This window comes from Mirounga leonina, unplaced genomic scaffold (genome assembly GCF_011800145.1).
Source record: "Mirounga leonina isolate KUSES-001 unplaced genomic scaffold, KU_Mleo_1.0 Mir_125, whole genome shotgun sequence".
NCBI classification, from domain to species: domain Eukaryota; kingdom Metazoa; phylum Chordata; class Mammalia; order Carnivora; family Phocidae; genus Mirounga; species Mirounga leonina.
The window spans coordinates 77,758,213-77,771,444 of record NW_023270305.1 but is presented as its reverse complement, the minus strand read 5'-3'; the positions used below and the strand labels follow the sequence as shown (position 1 = coordinate 77,771,444).

At 40.8% G+C, this 13,232-nt stretch overlaps 1 non-coding gene across 1 annotated transcript; it reads right to left on the bottom strand.

Moving 5' to 3' along the window:
- Window positions 1-12,610: 12,610 nt before the first annotated feature.
- LOC118008350 lies at window positions 12,611-12,801 on the bottom strand. Its single transcript, XR_004678667.1, has one exon. It is a non-coding gene; the product is annotated as a U2 spliceosomal RNA (small nuclear RNA).
- Window positions 12,802-13,232: the final 431 nt, after the last annotated feature.

Below are 13,232 nucleotides of genomic sequence, written 5' to 3'. Positions count from 1 at the left end.
CTCAGTCAGTTAAGCGACTGCCTTCGGCTCAGGTCATGATCCTGGAGTCCCTGGATCGAGTCCCGCGTTGGGCTCCCTGCTTGGCGGGGAGTCTGCTTCTCCCTCTGACCCTCCCCCCTCTCATGTGCTCTCTCTCTCTCTCTCATTCTGTCTCAAATAAATAAATAAAATCTTTAAAAAAAAGAAAAGAAAAAAAAGGGTAGTACAAAGGAAATGAGAAATGTAAAAGAAAACATGACATTATAGAAAAGGGTAATTTGTGTTGAGAAAACTCAATACGTGAAATGGAGAAAATGTTGAAATCTATAACTGAGTAAAAATCTCAAGGAAAAATTGAAATAAAGGATAAAATCTGAGGTTGATTTTTAAAGATCTATAGATCTAAAGATCTATTTTCTAGGGGAAAAAATTGAAGAACTACCTAACATAATACTTATTCTAGTTAAGATCTGAATTTCAAAAATAAAGACAAACTTTTCAGGCGTTCAGGAAATCTAAATAAGTCAACTACATGGGGGAACAGACTTGTCAGATTTCTTCATATCATCACACGAGTAGTGAGTAACATTTACATTGACCCACAGGTATAGGTAGTTATGATGTCCAAATGTACTGTGTGTTTCTCAGCCTCCTTTTAATTAGGTTGAGGCCCCATGACAAATTCTGGCTGAGTGACAAGAGCCAAGGCAGTTGACTCACTCAAGAGCCAAGGCAGTTGAATTCCCCTTCTCTTTCCCTTGCCCTGGGCAACTGGATGGCCATGTATTATAAAAGAAACAAGGACAAGATGTGGACCTCTGTGGTCCTGGGCATCTGATCAGAGAGAAATCTTTGCTGTGTGAAGCTACTAATACTTTGAGTTAGTTTGTTTCTGCAATATAGTCTCCCCTCCATGAACGTGACCTAGTATCACTGTAAGTAATCAAGGTGTCCAAGAACAAAGGCAACCCCCACATAGTCTCCACTATGAAAAACCTCAGCCAATAGAGTCCCAATGAGTACTTTTTACCAAAACTGCTACATGATGAAATCCACTTAGGGCATGTGTCAAATGATTCCAGCTTAATACAATTATTTTATCTGGGATTTGAGTGATTCTTTTTCTCTTTTACATTTGCTGCATCAACTGAATTCTTTTATATTGAATGTGTGCTTTTCTATTGCAAATATTATAAAGTGAATGATGAAGGAGAGGGAGGAGATGCAGATAGAGGGAAAGACAGTAAGTTGAATCATAATATGCATGGCAGGAAAAAATAGCATCAGAATTTTTACTTATTCTGAAGCAAGACAAATTGATCATAAAGCTCATTTGGAAGGGCAAGCTAGCCAGCCTGGCCAGGAAAGCTTTGAATGAGAAGGCTAGTACCACCAGGCATAAAATAATATAAAACACTGTAATTAAAAATGCTAATATCATATGAATAAACAGAAATGTCAATGGAACAAAATCCAAAATCCAAAGGAAGACCCTACTGCAGATGGAAATTTCTGCAATATGATAATATAAAAAGGCTGCATCTCAAATCAATGAAGGAAAGAAGGACTTCTGAACAAGAAATGTTTGGATAACTGTAAAAGTGATGTGGAAAAAGATAAAATTGGGGTAATTTCTCACAGAAAAAAAAAAAGATAAACCAAATGGCTCAAAGAATTAATGCCAAAAAATGAACAAATGAAAAAACAAATAAATAACCCCATACAAGTAATGGAAGACACATGGGTGAGTCTATTAAAAGCCTGGAAATAAGAAATCTTTTCTAACTATAGCTCACAAATCACAAGTAAGAAGAGGAAAAAGAATAAATTTTACTACTCAAAACCCCCAAACATTTCTATCTGGAAAAAAGAGCAAAATAAACAATGGAATAAAATGAGATATGGAAAAATCTATTTATAATCCATCTCACAAAATTTTGCTGGTCCTAAAATATTTTCCAAAAGTAAATCAGAAAACTATAAAAGTAGAAGAAAAACAAGTCTAGAAAAATGGGCAAGACATAAGAACAGACAACTCACAAAAAAGCAAATGGCCTTTAAAAAATAAAAGATGTTCATTCTAGTTCCTTAAAAGAGAAAGTAAAGTAAGATATTAAGACAATTTAAAACACCATGGAGGAACCTTGCTCACAATCATTTCTGTGCAGAATCCTGCTGTTAAAAAAGACCAGAGTGTTAGCTGGGCCTCTTTAGACCAGGGCTTAAACTATGGACTTCTTTTTGGAATGATGTGTCAAATGGATAATATAAAATACGTAAGTTTACAAAGGAAAGCATATTTTTTTGTAAACCACACTTTTTTTTTTTCTAGCACTCAAACTGAACAAAATCTATACGTATGTCATACTCTGAAGCAAAGCTTTGGGACATAGCACTCCCATATTTTAGGATAAGGTTGCAAATTGACTCAACCACCATGGACAGGAGTGACAATATTTAATAAAATTACCCAGAGAGAGCAAAAGACAGAAGGAACTGATAAATACATCTTAAACTACAACCAGTAATGAAATCTTCATAATAAAATTATACTGATGTTTTGAAACTATTATATATGTAATAGGATAAGGCAAATAAATAATTATGTAAATGATATTAGGAACCAATGTCCTTAGCATAAAGTCAAAGAAGTTGTGTAAAAATACTATATTCTTAAATTTGAATTGGAAATATCAATATGAACTCATAATATAATCTCCTTTTAAAAATATGCATTTTCTACGTCTCTCTACCAGAAAGGCCCCGAAGCAATGATTAATTCAGTTACAATGAGCATAACTAGTTTTCAGACTATGGTCTCTAAAGAGTATTTCTCACTAAAAAGAACCAAGGCTCCTTGACAAAAGACTGATTTCAGGTCTGGGGCATAAAATGTCCAAGATGAGTCTGAAATATCTTGTAACTGAAAGCAAAGACACTAATAAAGAATTCTGGGGTCACAAGTACACAGGAACCAACTTGAAAGAGCTCCAACAGGCCAGACTCAGGATAATTGGAGCATGAACTGAAACTCATCAAATATGTTAAAATCCATGAGATGTTAATGAAAGTAACTAAGCCCAAGCTAGTTAACTCTGGAGGTTGTTAGGCCATTATTGTATTATGAAAATTTGCAAATAAAGGGAAAGACTCAAGGATTTTTCCTGCTCCTCCTGTAAAAATGTGCAGCAGAGTAACAAAATATATGATAAGGAACGTTCTTCTTTATAGAAGAATTGCAACTGATAAAAGCAGAAGGAAGGGCAGAACATCATCATTTTGCAAACCCAAATAAAAACAATTGACCCATTCAACAGTCCAGCTGCTGACACTAACTTTAAATGAAAGCCTGAGGGGAAGTCTATAGGCGTTGGACCAGGCATTGATGTATGAATCCTTTGTTCAACCTCAATACCACAAGAGAGGAGACAACAGGACAGTGGATGCTTCCTGATAGTAAGTAATGGGAAGTACAAAGCACCACCAATGAAGTCTTCTTGCAAAAAAAAAAAAAAAATAGGAATCTGAATCTGATAAGGCCTCCAGAACCTAAGTAGCAGTTTAAAGGAAGTGAAAAGGTTATTATATATGTATAATATATATGTAAATATATATTTTATATATACATATAAAAATACCATCACAGGGATGCAATTAGCAAAATCTAGTTGTGAAAACACAAGGCAACTGGCCTGGTTTCTTCAATAAATGGATGAAAGGAGTAGAATACAAAGGGCATTGAGTCTTTTGTTTTATTGTTATGAGTCTTTTGTTTTATGATATGTTATATGTTCCAGAGAATGACCAATCCTGTTTGCCAAAAGGAGTCCCTAATTATCCCTGTTTTTTTCAGGGTGATTGTGATATCACCACTGATGACCCTCAAAATATTTCTGTGATGATAATATGGTCATCGTACCCATCTTATTAACCACCTATATCAGTTAATAAGTACATAGCCAATCTATCCCACATCCAATGGTATTTAATTTTTATAAAGATTGTGGGGGAATAAGAATTATCCTGGGTAACCACTGCATTGCTCAGTGTGGTCGCCATTACAAAGTAGCACAGACTGGGTGGCTACAGCACCTACTGTTTCACAATTCTGGAGGTTGGAAGTCTGGGATGAAGGTGTCAGCAGGTTTGATTCATTCTGAAGGCTGAGAGAGAATGTTCACCGGGCCTCCCTCTGTGGCTTGTAGCTAGCCTCCTCCCTGTGTCTTCACATTGTCTTCCCTCTGTATGAGTCCATCTCTAAATTTTCTCTTCTTGCAAGGACACCAGTCATGTTGGATTAGGGTCCACTCTAATTACCTCACTGTAACTTGATTACCTCTGTAAAGACCCTTTCCCCAGATAAGATCACATTCTGGGGTACTGGGACTTAGTCTTCCAACATAAAATTTTTGGCAGGGGCACATTCCAATCCACAATAATGATCAAGACTCTAAGTGAAGCAATTGAGTTTTTTGGTCAAATAATGGAGGAGATTTGAGATCTACAATGGAGATTTACAATGTTCAGCTGAAAATCCTCAAACCTCACAGCCTCTGAGGAAAGAGCTCGAGTGTCCAGATCCCTATCCCCAGTTGATGGAGGCTGAAGCTCCATTTTGAGACACTGACCACTGGGGAATGGAACTCCAAGATTCAAACCCTGTGGTTCTCTACATCCTCTTTAGCCCTAAAGCATTTTTGCTCCTAATTTTTTGCAAGTTTGTCCAATAAGATGTCAAAAGCAAGATCACTATTTTGAAAGAAGTTTCTGGTGGAAAGAAAGTTCCCTCCTGTCCCACTGAGAACAGCATCAGCAGCTGTAGGGTGAGACCCCCAGACACAGGCAGCCACCAGCATTCACAGTAGACCAGCAGAGGACAAAGACACCGGTTATGACTGAGCAAATGGTAGGGCAAGGAAGAGGTGAAGCCAAAAATCAGCATGTAGCAGTTCCAGGAAATAGCCCTGCTGAGGAACAAGGGAGGGCTTGAAATATCCCAAGGTCCAGGAACTCTGTTGGGTGTGGAGTTGGCATTCAATATCATTTCTCGGTTTTTATTATAATTGCTAATGATGCTTGCTTGCTTTCCATGGTGTGGTTTGACTGAGAGAATGCAGATTTTACAAAGAAACATAAAGACTCTAATACAGAAGGAAATTAATCTCTTCCGTCTCTCAGTGCTAAAGATTTTTACATCTGGTACCTTTATGGATACTTTTTTTTATCACTGGAAGATATGATCATAATCTTCTAATGTGATTGAAGTTCTTTCTATAGCTCTGAACTTGGGGCATATTTCAACTCACTGCAGGTATTTTAGCTGCTTATGCTAGTCTATTATTATTTCTACCATATATTAAGGCTGGCAACATAGAACAGTGGGCTTGGTGAGAAAGATGAAAGGTAATGTTCCCAGCACAGTTTTATATATTATAGGAAAATCTCAAATACTCTGTATCTGATCACATTTCATCATATCCAAAAAGAATAGCACTTGCTTCAAGTGGATGGATGAGCTCCTGGAGTATTGTTTTTTTAAAATATCTCCCCCTTCATTAACAGATACTCTTTGACTGACTTAAAGCTAGCTACATTTGAAACAATATTGACATTACCTCAATATTTCAATAGATAAATAGCTTAACTGGGGTGAGAGTTAGAGCTAATGTGTATATCTAGCAAGTTGGTAATTGCCTCTCAAGTCGCCTATTCTTTCAAAGTTATCTCTTTACCTAAAATTATTAAGTACTCTTGGGCGGTCCCCAATGATCTGTGCATGTCGAAGGGGGTCTCGCCCCTTGACCTCAGGGAAAGCAACTCAGTGCCCAGTCTTTACTCATCTGCCAGGCTGCACACTTCCAGGAGGGCACTGTAGAAGCCCTTCCAGTGACATCATGTCCACTGACTGAACGCTAAGCCTTGCAACCAGGTGGCATTATGAAATAAATACATAAAATGCTATAAAGTTGCTGAAGGAAAAGGTGAGTGCTGGCAGACAAACTGTCTCTGTGAAGAGTCTAGCCCAGACCAGAACGTGATCCTGAACTCAGCAGTGGGTTCCTTTATCCAAAGCAGGCAAGAGGCAGAGGAGCGCTAGGAGACTCCTCCACCGATTTATTTCTGAACATGGGAAATTGGCAGCAATCCTGCTCTATTTCTGTGCATAAATGGAAGAGACAGAGGCTTCTGAAAGCAGGATATGAGATGAGGATGAAGCCCCCCCCCCAAAAAAAAGAGAACAGAAAAGTGAAAGTGAGAAAGTCTTCTCCAAAACTTTTAATGCGCTGATATGTCTGCTTATAGATCATTTATACATTTCTTCTTTCCCGGCAATATTGACAAATGATGGTAAAGTTTCCCTTACCTACAGAATGAAGATTATATTAGCTGCCAGCTGCCTACCAAATAGGGACATTGAGAGGATTAATGAGGATCCTGGTGCTGCACTGATCGTTGCCATAGAAATGCATAGTAAAGTAGGGCACTATAAAAGATGTGTCAAATGCAATACTTTTCAGCCCGTGGCAGACAATAATGGGAAGACAGAATGTCTCTTTGCATTGAGGAACCCAATGGATTAGCATGTCCACAGCGTCCATGTTGCTCTCCCACCCTGTTGTGTGTGTGAGTGCACACATGTGCATTTGAGTGTGCCTGTTTAACTTTTAGCGGAACCATCGGTCTGAATCTAAAAGAGCAGGATCCTGGCAAAATTGAGACAGCCCAAAAATTCAGTGGACTTTAGTGACCTCAAGCAACCTCATGGCTCAGCAAACGACTGGGGTATAAAATCTTCATCTCTTTTAATGCAGTGTCTTTATAAGCAACATGCTATTTATTCTGCTTCTATCTTTCCTGATGGATAGGTGTGTATGGAATGGGACGTTTTTCTTGCTTTTTCTGCTGTTTCCTTTTCTGGAAAATAAACCTAACCACCCTGCTTTTTCATCAAATACCCACCTAAGTACATTCCTCATGCTTACTCCAAATTTTACACTTACGCCTACTGGTGTTAAAAGAGTGGAAGTCAAGCCAGCCCAGGAAGAGAGGAGAATGTGCAAGCATGGACAAATGCCCCTACCCTGTCTTAGGAATTTGTGGGCTGACTGTCCTCCACAACTCAGCCTGCACTGTATTTTGGGAGTGAATATGGTTGCAGTGGTCTAGGGGTGCCAAGAAGAGAGAGGAGAAGACCCAGCAGCAAGGACAATGTGCGTTGAGCGCTTTCAAAGGGAGAGCTGAGGCAAGTGCGACTGTGTCAGAACCTCATGCTGGAAGCATGGAGCAAAGCTGGGATGGGCTTACATTATCTACATGCAATACAGAACAGCAAGAGCAGTGTCTTCATGTGCATGTGTCTGGCATGAGAATGCAGGGGTGGGACCATCACTGTCTACAGCAGAGGCAAAGTCCTAGCCAGAGCAGGGAGAACAAGACTGGGGTCAGAGGGACTCCTCATTTTGGGTCATAGGTGAGTTAAGGCTGTTGGCTGAAGACCACTATGGAGCCAGAGGGCAAGGGTGAGCTTTCAGTTTCTCCTGCTCAAAGAAAGCATCCCCACTGACATCCCATCTGGTGATGTACAAATTTGGAAGAAGCACCACTTCCTCTGATCATTTCATGCCCTATCAGCTGAAAATTTCTTGGAGTAAATATATGAATCTCTGAAAGCTATGAGATGCCTGTCCCTTCCTGGAGTTGTGCAGTGCACAACCTCCACGACCTGATATGGCAACCTGGAGTCATAGTTGCTGCTGTTGCTATTCCAGGGATTTGGTTTCTGTGGTGGGCTCCTATGGGACAGAGCCAATGTATCAGGAGAATTGGACATGAACCCCATTGTTCAGGAGCGCTGAGGCCAGAGATGGTATTACCAAAATGACACTGAGCAAATGTGGCTGGCCAGGATCATTGCTGGCCTAAATATTCCTTGAATGGGACTTGCCAGGTCGTACAAGGATCCAGGCCCACTTCTGTGAACATTTGGAGGTGACTGGTCAGCCTCAAGAATGAAGAACATGGCTGTAGAGAATGTATGGATGCTTTTGAAGGCCTATCTTGGGAAAAAAAAAAAAAAAAAGGAGAGTTTGGAAAGCAATGAGTTAAGCATTTGTTTAAAGATTTAGTAAAAGTATGGCTGAATAACCCCAAGCTAGGGTGAGAGGAAATAATAAAGAAGAAACTGACCCAGTCAGGAAAAGTGAGTTTGTTGTGTTTCTCTGTCTCTCTGTCTCTGTCATCGTCTTTCTGTCTGTCTCTCTCAAGCACCCATTCTCTCTTTCAGAAACATACCCATACCCATACACATGCTCATATTCTTGAAACCTTCTGTCCATGGTTTAGGGGAGGAAATTTGCAATGTCTGACCTACTTCCCAATATTGAAATTGTATAAAAATAGAAATGCCCATACATACTCTGTCAAGGAAATTTTGGGGATGACGTGGTTAAATCCACCGTTGCTGGTTCTAGCAGACTAAGGCCCATCGTGGCTCTGCAGCCACTGCACACGGCCAGGAGAACAACAGTGCGCATGTGTCAGGCCAGCACATGCACGCGCCTCAGCACCCTTTGTGCCCTGAGTGAAGCTTGCGGCATTTACCACCTGGGCAGCCTGAGTGATACTCTTTAAGTTTGGTGTTTATGGCTCTGGAAACAAAAATAGAGCCATCAGGGTGCTTGAGCTTGCCTCACGTTTTGTATTAGAAAGAAAGTAGATTATAGGAGGCAGCAACAATTATATGACAATTTCCCTGGGTTACTGTAATTCAACACCCAATAATAACACATTGATTTTTAACGTCTCCCCTCCAAAAATAACTTCTCCTATGTTGCTGAAGGTAAATGCAAAATATCCAGTCAATCTAGGCAAAAATAAAGTTACGTGGAAGCAAATCACTCGAGCTGAATTGGCCTCATGTAGCAATGGCTCAAGAGTCAAGAGAGGAAGCACGTACTAGAATAAGGATTATAAGGAAATTGCTTCCATGTAATCAGGGTCCAGATGTGCTGAAGTCAGAATACAGCTCCCTGATTTGCATAACTTTCTGTTCTCTGAACCACAGGAAAGGGCTGTTCCAACATCCAAGGAAGGCTCTGAATTCAAACAAATCATTCTTGTGACCTATGGCCAATCCTTCAGCCTCGTGCAGATGTCTCCCTTCGTGTACATAGAAGGAATAATCATATCACTCAAGCTCAGATGTTCACTTGGGGAATTAACTAACATTTAAAAAGCTCATCTTATAAGAGCCATGCCATGTGAAAGGAACGTAGCGTCATGGTACAACACAACAGTTCATGAAAGGAGGCTGTGCTGTGTGGCAGAAAGAATGTCTCTGTAGGAGGCAGGCAATCTGGATTCCGGACCTGCTCTGCCACTGTTTTCCAGCATGACCTTGAAGGCATCACAAACACTCAAGACTCAATTTGCTCATCTATAAACCAAAACATCTGTATCCAAGGAGCTTGCCTTTGCTGACATCTTATACCGCCATGGCTATTGCACGCATATCCATGTACAAATGATAGATGACGAGAGAGACAGGGAGAGAGAGAGAGAGAGAGAGAGAGAATAGGGTTGGTTTCCCCAAATTTGTTGAAATAAAGAAGTGTTTGACACACAGGTTCTCTATGTTATTGAAAAATAGGAAATAGGGGCGCCTGGGTGGCTCAGTTGGTTAAGTGTCTGCCTTTGACTCAGGTCGTGATCCCGGGGTCCTGGGATGGAGTCTCGCATTGGGCTCCCTGCTCAGTGGGGAGTCTGCCCCTCTGCCGCTCTCCCCACTTGTGCTCTCTCTCTCAAATAATAAAAATCTTTAAAAAAAGAAAATATACCAATAAACATAATAAAAATGTTACTGCGCAAAAGTTGTCACAGATAACGGATAGTTGCCTAAGCTGAGGTCATTTGCAAACACAATCAGTTAATGAGGCCCTACCACACATTAAAAAATAGAATCTTTGAAATACAGTATTGAACAAATAATGCTTTAAAAGACATCCCAGAACCACACTTTATTTTTTTTAAGATTTTATTTATTTATTTGAGAGAGAGAGCATGAGACGGGGGAAGGTCAGAGGGAGAAGCAGACTCCCCACTGAGCAGGGAGCCCGATGTGGAACTTGATCCCAGAACTTGACATCATGACCTGAGCAGAAGGCAGATGCTTAACCGAGACACCCAGAACCACACTTTATTTTTAAATAAAAATTCAACAAAACAGGACAGTCAATTAATCCCTAACACATATTTATTTGTTGCTTCATGTAACAAGTATCTATACAGCAACACCTACTATGTGCCAGATGCTGTGCTGACAGCACCACAGGGAATTGAACAAAGTAAGTCCACTCACTTGTTCTGTTTGATGGAGTATGAAATCTAGGGGGAGAAAGACAACAAAAAATAAAACTATGCACACATCCCCATCCTTGGACTGTGGGTTCCAGTTGCCTTCCCCAGTCCCAGAAGCTGCTCCAGGGACACAGCCTCGAGATAGTGATGCAGTGTTGAGAACACCTGCACAGTATATGTGACTGAACCCAGGTAAGGCCTCTTCATGAACTTTTACGATTTGGTGGGTGGGTGCGGAAATCTACTCCTCTTGCTTACAGCCCCCAAGAACAGCCTTGAATGTAAGTTTTCTTGCTGAATAAACCTGCCAACCTGGAGTGGCTGTCTTTCTTCAGTCTCTCTCTGCCCTCTGCCCATGGGAGCCAGTTTCAGATTACACCCAGGAAGCTCTGGAGGAGCAGACACCTGCTATGGGGCTAAACCCAGTGAGTTGGGGGCAGCTGGGGTGGTGCCTAGGTGGCTCAGCCTGGCTAAGCCTCTGATTTCATCTCAGGTTGGGATCTCAGGGTCCTGGCTGCATCGGGTTCCCTGCTCAGAGGAGAGTCTGCTTGGCCCTCTCCCTCCACCCCTCCCCCAGCTTGTGCTCTCTCTGTCTCTCTCAAATAAATAAATAAAATCTTTAAAACAAACAAACCCAAAAGAGGCAGCTGGGGGACTATTGTAGGTAGCATGGTGGCATCAATTGAGTTGCTGCCCATACTGTACCCTCTTATACTTTCTTCTATGCTCCCAGGGCTGGAACTGAGAACTTGCAGTTCCTTGGCATGTTTTCTTCCCACAGGAGCACACCAGGTCTCTCTGATGAGATGCTTGAATCAGTAAAAAAGTGAGCCATGTGGTTATGTGAGGTATTTCCAGGCAAAGCCAGGAGTGTGTGCCAAGGCAGGATGCCAGGAGTGTGACAGAGCCCAGGGAAAATAATAAATGAACACTGTCTTTAAAAGAGGAGGAGGCAAAAACAAAAGGAAGCCAGAAGTAAGTATTCTTTATAAGTTGGAAGGACAGCAGAGGAAGAGATTAATTCACCTGCCAAGACAATGCAACATTCAGGATCGATGTTGAAGAACACTGGCAGGATGGACAGAGTTCATGTCGAGGGAGCACCATGAGTGAAGGCAAGGAGAGAGGAGTCTACAGAACGTGTCCTGCTAATCCTAAAGTAGGACAGAGAAATGATGTGTCACTTCTCCTGCCCTAACCTGCATATAACTACCGTCACTTTACTTCACTATGCCTTCTTAAAGAGTTGAATGAGGACTGCACGAAGCAGGGCTGCACAGCACAAAATAGAAATGGAAGAAAACAGAACACCTGTTTTTACAGAAGCACTTGCTGTAGCTAAAAAGACAAGTTATGCATGCGTGAGATAGCCATGTGTTCAGACATGTTCTATTCAAAGGTCAGGATACCTGGGTGGGAGTCCTTGTTTCGCCACCTCCTGGCCATAACTTCAGTGGTGTTCCTCTGTCTATGTCTCAGTTTCCTTATCTGTGAAGGAAAAATGTAACATAAGCACGTCATCTGCTCCCAGTAGGCACTCAATGAATGTTAGCTATTACTTATCCTTCTTCTCCCGCCTTTTCTCCTTTTCTTTCCCCTTTATTACTATTGCTTTTCCTTTCCAGAAGACATCACTTTTAATTTTTGAACAAAGCCAAAGCCTATTCCTGGCCTGTTGTTCATCGTAATCCATCTACCTCATCTACCAGAAGGCTCTTCAAGTATGCAACCACATTTTTGGGTGTATAACTGACTTCTTGGGGATATTTCCCCAAATACATTTGACCCTTGAACAACATGGGTTTGAACTGTGTCGGTCTACTTATAAGCAAATTGTTTTAATAAATATATTGGAAAAATTTTTGGAGATTTGTGACAGTTTGAAAAATCTCACAGATGAACCACATAGCTTATAAATATTGAAAAAATTAAGAAAAAGTTAGGAGTCTCATAAATGCATAAAATAGATGCAGATGCAATTCTGTTTTATCGTTGACTACCATAAAATACCTAAAATCTATTATAAAAAGTTAAAATTTATCAAAACTTATGCACACAAATACTATACATTATCTTTTCATTTTTGATGCTCAGTGCTAATAATACATGTACCATCTATGGTGTTTTGTATCATATAAGACAATACTGATGTAGGTACTAACAGATGATTAGTCTTACAGATAGCTGATGTAAACTTACCATAGAGCTAAATACCGGACAATACAGTAAATAACATTTTATTTTATCTCTAGCTTACTTTTTCTTTATCCTCCGATGAGGATGCACCATTCCTGGAATTACTGCAATACCAGGTTGATGCATGAAGTGGACAGAGCAAACTCCTATTCCATCTCCTTGTTCTAAAAATCCATGTAGTATATTGTCCTTGGATTGAGGATGTTTCAGATATTAAACTGATAAGAAAAGGTACTACACTTGATTTTAGCCAAAAGGCCAAGACGTGACGTAGCTTACTTTATTATAAGGATACAGTAGATCTGGAGGAGCAAGATGGCAGAGGAGTAGGAGACCAGGATTTTGTCTGGTCTCAGGAATTCAGCTGGATAGGGATCAAAACATTCTGAACACCTACAAACTCAACAGGAGATCGAAGAAAAGATAACAACAACTCTCTGAACAGAAAAGCGACCACTTTCTGGAAGGTAGAACGTGCAGAGAAGTGAATCTGAGGCAATATTCGGGAGGATAGACGGTGGGGGAGGGGCCTCCGTCGGCCGCTTCTGGCAAGTGATAGAGCCGCGGAGCACAAAATCGGAACTTTTAGAAGTCGGCTCCGCTGAGGGACCTCGCTCCAGTGACTAAGCAGGGGGTGGAACCCTCGCGGGACAGTGTGGTCTCAGGAACCTCGGGATCACAGGAAGACTGGGGATGCCTGA